Below are 7778 nucleotides of genomic sequence, written 5' to 3'. Positions count from 1 at the left end.
ATGCCGGAGGGGGATCCATGGCAAAACTCCCATGGAAAATTACGTAGTTGACGCAGAGTGTGGTAAGTTAAATTCGCAATGCGATTAATATAACCTGTATTAATCGCATTGTGATTACAACTTAGATCTGAGTTCCTAATGGTTGTATTGCTAGAATATAACGAAGATTAAGAATATAGTGCTATATTCGTCAATTCTAGCAATACAACCATTAGGAACTCAGATCTAAGTTGTAATCGCAATGCGATTATTACAGGTTATATTAATCGCATTGCGATTACAACTTAGATCTGAGTTCCTAATGGTTGTATTGCTAGAATATAACGAAGATTGAGAATATAGTGCTATATTCGTCAATTCTAGCAATTCTAGCAATACAACATAAAGTAACACAGTACTGTGTGTTAAGTAGTACTGTTTAATCCCTGTTACGTTCACTAGTATTATTATTATTATTATAAGGTGTGTTAAGTAGTACTATTCCTATCAGTTTAATCCCTGTTACGTCCCCTATCAGGGGACGTGTATATGGAATCGATTTTAGGAACCGGGAGATGGAAAAAGATGCTTGGTCGGTCCTCCTACTTCAAATTTGGGGCACTGCGCGTGCAATCTAATGTGCCACCAGATATGAGTGGTGTGTTAAGTAGTACTATTCATATCAGTTTAATCCCTGTTACGTCCCCTATCAGGGGACGTGTATATGGAATCGATTTTAAGAACCGGGAGATGGAAAAAGATGCTTGGTCGGTCCTCCTACTTCAAATTTGGGGCACTGCGCGTGCAATCTAATGTGCCACCAGATATGAGTGGTGTGTTAAGTAGTACTATTCATATCAGTTTAATCCCTGTTACGTCCCCTATCAGGGGACGTGTATATGGAATTGATTTTAAGAACCGGGAGATGGAAAAAGATGCTTGGTCGGTCCTCTTAATTCCAATTTGGGGCACTGCGCGTGCGCTGTGTAATGTATTTGGGGCACTACGTGGTGTGTGGTACTGAGTGGTGTGTTAAGTAGTACTATTCTTATCAGTTTAATCCCTGTTACGTCCCCTATCAGGAAACGTGTATGGAATAGATTTTAGACAACCGCAAAGAGTTGTCAATAGTTGACACACTCATGACATAAATTTTATACCTCTATGCGTCACTCTTGGTGTAGCTATGACTGTGCTCGTGCACACGTTTGGGAGATTGCAGGCGATGGGGGTTTTTCAAAGCCTATAGTCGTGCTGAGGTAGTTCAGTGACAGTTAAGTGACCCAGAAAACAATCATTCTGCAGTGTGGGCCCATTGTTGGCCTAGTAGGCTTTAATGATCACCTTAGATGATCACAAAGAAAATTAATGTTTTTTCTATGCAAAATTATCCAGCCGATCGCTTTTGGTCTGTTCACAATGAAGCAACGACCTTATCATCTGGGGTGTGCCAACATTGCCATTGCCAACACACTCATAGAGGTGGTTGCTTCATTGTGATACGCAAGCCCCGTCACCACAACAAGGTAACGATCACGAAGGGGAATTGAAACATATATGTGCCTTTTTTGTTTGTTTGGTTTTTGAAGCCACAGTGCAGCACCAGAGGCCATAAAAATTAGGCATGAACACATGCCTGAAAAATTTGGTATTGTAGCAGCGGCCAGAAAAATTTATGTTTTGTTTCCCAGGCAGAAAGTGCCCTAAAACATTGCGGCTTGAACCCTAGCTGGTGGCGAATAAGTCACGCAAGTCATCCGGCATTCAGAAATAAAATACAGCAGCGTGTCGACCATTTTTAGCCCAAGGCAGCTCATCTCATCAGGCCTTTTTTAGTCTAATGTATCGCCCACCGTCTGTCCCTTCGGGATCCATCCCTCATTCATCTTAATAAAGGTGAGGTAATCTAGACTTTTTTGACCTAGGCGACTTCTCTTCTCAGTGACAATACCTCCTGCTGCACTGAAGGTCCTTTCTGACAGGACACTTGAAGCGGGGCAGGCCAGAAATTCTATCGCAAATTGGGATAGCTCAGGCCACAGGTCAAGCCTGCACACTCAGTAGTCAAGGGGTTCATCGCTCCTCAGAGTGTCGATATCTGCAGTTAAGGCGAGGTAGTCTGCTACCTGTCGGTCGAGACGTTCTCTGAGGGTGGACCCCGAAGGGCTGTGGCGATGCGTAGGACTTAAAAAGCTCTGCATGTCCTCCATCAACAACACGTCTGTAAAGCGCCCTGTCCTTGCCGGCGTGGTCGTGGGAGGAGGAGGATTACTTTCACCTCTTCCCCTGTTAGATTCCCGTTGTGCTGTGACATCACCCTTATACGCTGTGTAAAGCATACTTTTTAATTTATTTTGGAACGGCTGCATCCTTTCTGACTTGCGGTAATTCAGTAACATTTCAGGCACTTTCTGCTTATACCGGGGGTCTAGTAGCATGGACACCCAGTACAGGTCGTTCTCCTTCAGCCTTTTTTTATGAGGGTACCTCAACAGGCACGACAGCATGAAAGACCCCATTTGCACAAGGTTGGATGCCGAGCTACTCATGTCCCGTTCCTCGTCCTCAATGATCTCACTGAAGGTATGTTCTTCCCCCCAGCCACGTACAACACCACGGGTACCAGATAGGTGACAACGAGCACCCTGGGATGCCTGTTGTGGTTGGTCTTCCCCCTCCTCCAAGCCACATTCCTCCTCTGACTCCTCTTCCTCACACTCCTCTTCCAGCGTTGCCGCAGGTCCAGCAAGCGATGCTGATAAGGCTGTTTCTGGTGGTGATGGTGATCACAACTCTTCCTCTTCCTCTTCACTCTCATCTACGGCTTGATCCAGCACTCTTCACAGGGCACGCTCCAGGAAGAAAACAAATGGGATGATGTCGCTGATGGTGCCTTCGGTGCGACTGACTAGGTTTGTCACCTCCTCAAAAGGACGCATGAGCCTACAGGCATTGCGCATGAGCGTCCAGTAACGTGGCAAAAAAATTCCCAGCTCCGCAGAGGCTGTCCTAGCACCCCGGTCATACAAATACTCGTTGACGGCTTTTTCTTGTTGGAGCAGGCGGTCGAACATTAGGAGTGTTGAATTCCAATGTGTCGGGCTGTCGCAAATCAAGCGCCTCACTGGCATGTTGTTTTGCCGCTGGATATCTGAAAAGTGCGTCATGGCCGTGTAGGAACGCCTGAAATGGCCACACACCTTCCTGGCCTGCTTCAGGACGTCCTGTAAGCCTGGGTACTTATGCACAAAGCGTTATACGATCAGATTACACACATGTCCCATGCACGGCACATGTGTCAACTTGCCCAAATTCAATGCCGCCAACAAATTGCTTCCGTTGTCACACACCACTTTGCCGATCTCCAGTTGGTGCGGAGTCAGCCACTGATCCACCTGTGCGTTCAGGGCGGACAGGAGTGCTGGTCCGGTGTGACTCTCTGCTTTCAGGCAAGTCAACCCCAAGATGGCGTGACACTGCCGTATCCGGGATGTGGAATAGCCCCTGGGGAGCTGGGGGGGTGCCGTTGATGTGGAGCAAGACGCAGAAGAGGACTCAGCCGAGGAGGTTATGGAAGAGGATGGAGTAGAGGAGGTGGCAGCAGGCCAACCTGCAAGTCGTGGCGGTGTCACCAACTCCTCTGCAGAGCCACGCATTACATGCTTGGCAGCCATCAGCAGGTTTACCCAATGCACAGTGTAGGTGATATACCTGCCCTGACCGTGCTTTGCAGACCAGGTATCAGTGGTCAGATGGACCCTTGCCCCAACACTGTGTGCCAGACATGCCATTACTTCCTTTTGCACAATCGAATACAGGTTGTGGATTGCCTTTTGTGCAAAGAAATTTCGGCCGGGTACCTTCCACTGCGGTGTCCCAATAGCTACAAATTTTTGGAACGCCGCAGACTCCACCAGCTTGTATGGTAAAAGCTGGCGGGCTAAGAGTTCAGACAAGCCAGCTGTCAGACGCCGGAAAAGGGGGTGACTTTGTGACATTGGCTTCTTACGCTCAAACATGTCCTTGACAGACACCTGACTGTGGGCAGATGAGCAGGAACTGCTCAAGGCGAGAGACGGAGTGGTGGATGGTTGAGAGGGGGCAAGGAGGACAGCAGTGGTTGACGTGGATGAAGATGCTGGACCAGGAGGAGGATGGCGGCTTTGAGTTTGTGTGCTGCTTGTACTCATGTTTTGATCCCATAGGCATTTGTGATGTGCGATCATGTGCCTTCGCAAAGCAGTTGTACCTAGGTGGGTGTTGGACTTTTGGCACAGGTTGCAAATGGCATCGCTGTTGTCAGAGGCAGACACACAAAAAAAATGCCACACTGCTGAGCTCTGCAATGACGGCATTCTGGTGGTGGCAACAGCATGCGTTGATTGGCGTGCTGTCTGGCTGACCCCAGGTGCCGATGCATGCTGTCTGACTGTGACACTAGCTCCTTGCGACGACCTCCTTCTGCTTCCAACTCGTCTCCTCCTCCTCTCTGTCTCCCCATCTGAACTTTCCCCCTGTTCTTCTTCTCTTCTAGCGGTCACCCACGTGACATCCACAGACACATCATCATCATCAACCCCTTCACTTGTATCTGACAACTCAGCAAAGGAAGCAGCAGCGGGTACAACATCATCATCATCACACCGTATGTCCATGTGTGTAATGCTGCCTGACTGAGACATATCCCTGTTATCTACATCCTCTGGCAATAATGGTTGCGCATCACTCATTTATTCCAACTGATGTGTAAATAACTCCTCTGACAGATCAAGTGAAGCGGCTGTGGTGCTAGTGTTAGTGGTGGCGGCAGGCGGGCGAGTGGTAACTTGAGAGGTGCCCGAAGCTAAGCTGGAGGAGGATGGTGCGTCAAGGTTCTGAGCGGAAGCTGTAGAAGATTGGGTGTCCTGTGTTAGCCAGTCAACTATGTCCTCAGAACTTTTCGAGTTCAGGGTACGTGGCCTCTGAACACTGGGCATTATTCTAGGGCCAAAGGGAATCACAGCACCATGACCACGACGACCCCTGCGGGGTGGCCTGCCTCTGCCTGTAATTTTTTTTTCGATTAGTGGTACTATGCATGCAATCTACTGTGACACCAGATATGAGTGGCACTGTACACTGGCAGAAGTTGGCAGAGTAGACACTGTAGGCCTGTTTGCCAGGAACTATTCGTCGGCGAATAGTTTGGGACATCTCTAATGTACATAAGTTGTTAAAAAGTAAATGAATTGTGTTTAGGTAGGGTTAAGGTTAGAGACAAGATAATTTCTTGAAATAAATTTTGGATCTGATTCTAATGAATCAGTTGCAAAATTCACTTTGGGTCTGAAACAATTCTACTTGAATCAAAAGTGTTCCAATTGGCCTGAAAATTAGTATATGACATATTTAACACTCTGAGGTCTCCTAGGACTATTTTTCGTCTCTCATTTATTTATTTATTTATTTTTTTTACTTCCACCCCATTAAGCCTTTTAACACAATGAGAGTAATAATGAATATTGTCAAACACTGACATATATAACTATGGATTTGTGAACCGAGAGCAAGGCAGGTGGTTTGACGTGGATGAAGATGCTGGACCAGGAGGATGGCGGCTTTGAGTTTGTGTGCTGCTTGTACTCATGTTTTGATCCCATAGGCATTTGTGATGTGCGATCATGTGCCTTCGCAAAGCAGTTGTACCTAGGTGGGTGTTGGACTTTTGGCACAGGTTGCAAATGGCATCGCTGTTGTCAGAGGCAGACACACAAAAAAAAATGCCACACTGCTGAGCTCTGCAATGACGGCATTCTGGTGGTGGCAACAGCATGCGTTGATTGGCGTGCTGTCTGGCTGACCCCGGGTGCCGATGCATGCTGTCTGACTGTGACACTAGCTCCTTGCGACGACCTCCTTCTGCTTCCAACTCGTCTCCTCCTCCTCTCTGTCTCCCCATCTGAACTTTCCCCCTGTTCTTCTTCTCTTCTAGCGGTCACCCACGTGACATCCACAGACACATCGTCATCATCAACCCCTTCACTTGTATCTGACAACTCAGCAAAGGAAGCAGCAGCGGGTACAACATCATCATCATCACACCGTATGTCCATGTGTGTAATGCTGCCTGACTGAGACATATCCCTGTTATCTACATCCTCTGGCAATAATGGTTGCGCATCACTCATTTATTCCAACTGATGTGTAAATAACTCCTCTGACAGATCAAGTGAAGCGGCTGTGGTGCTAGTGTTGGTGGTGGCGGCAGGCGGGCGAGTGGTAACTTGAGAGGTGCCCGAAGCTAAGCTGGAGGAGGATGGTGCGTCAAGGTTCCGAGCGGAAGCTGTAGAAGATTGGGTGTCCTGTGTTAGCCAGTCAACTATGTCCTCAGAACTTTTCGAGTTCAGGGTACGTGGCCTCTGAACACTGGGCATTATTCTAGGGCCAAAGGGAATCACAGCACCATGACCACGACGACCCCTGCGGGGTGGCCTGCCTCTGCCTGTCATTTTTTTTTCGATTAGTGGTACTATGCATGCAATCTACTGTGACACCAGATATGAGTGGCACTGTACACTGGCAGAAGTTGGCAGAGTAGACACTGTAGGCCTGTTTGCCAGGAACTATTCGTCGGCGAATAGTTTGGGACATCTCTAATGTACATAAGTTGTTAAAAAGTAAATGAATTGTGTTTAGGTAGGGTTAAGGTTAGAGACAAGATAATTTCTTGAAATAAATTTTGGATCTGATTCTAATGAATCAGTTGCAAAATTCACTTTGGGTCTGAAACAATTCTACTTGAATCAAAAGTGTTCCAATTGGCCTGAAAATTAGTATATGACATATTTAACACTCTGAGGTCTCCTAGGACTATTTCTCCTCTCTCATTTTTTTTTTTTTACTTCCACCCCATTAAGCTTTTTAACACAATGAGAGTAATAATGAATATTGTCAAACACTGACATATATAACTATGGATTTGTGAACCGAGAGCAAGGCAGGTGGTTTGACTCCGCCACCAGAAAAGAGTGCGTACACAGAAGTCAAGTTTAATAAAATTGCATTTACTATAAATTAATAAAAGCAGGTTAACAATGCAGTTACAAAGGTAAAGACAAGCAAAATATTCAAAACAGTATAAACAATACAAGTTAAACACTGCAACAATTTTCACCTTTGCTGTGTCCGTATTTGCAGTGCGGACACTAAGAAAGAATAGTCCTAGAAACTATCCCTAACTCACCCTAACTTTCAAGCGGGTGCGCACCCCCCTTATCCCAGTGGTCCAAGTGGACCGCTTACAGTTTGTGGAAGTGCACGGTGAGGCCCGATGTCGTCCTTTTCTTTAACCCCTTCCCGACCGCAATCTGTATATACGTGATAGCTGCACATACCCCGTGCAGCTATCACGTATATAGACGTCATGGCAGCTCTTTAATCCAAGCGCTGCAGCATACAGTTCAGTAATGCCGGCAAGGGACCAATCAGAGTGGCCCCTTGCCGACAATCAATCGGATCTTGGCAGTGAAAAAATGCCAGTTTCAGGCTCTGATCTGCGCTCTGCAGATCAGAGCCTGAAATCAGGTAATGTGTCCTGGTGCCCCCCCCTCCCCGATCTGTGCCACCCATGTGTGCCCCCCATCTGTGCCCCTTCAAGCCCCCCCTTGTGTCCGCCTGCCGCTGAATCTATCCGCTTCTTATCTCCTGCCTCCTGCGGTCCGCCCCCTCCCCGCCCCATACATTCCTCCTGCTGGCCATGACACCCCACCCCCCTTTCCAGCGCTGCCCCCATGCCCCCATGCCGTGCGGTCCCCCTGCTG

The sequence above is a fragment of the Bufo bufo genome, chromosome 6 (assembly GCF_905171765.1).
Source record: "Bufo bufo chromosome 6, aBufBuf1.1, whole genome shotgun sequence".
NCBI lineage: Eukaryota > Metazoa > Chordata > Amphibia > Anura > Bufonidae > Bufo > Bufo bufo.
The sequence above is the reverse complement of the archived record's forward strand: the minus strand, read 5'-3'. Positions refer to the sequence as shown.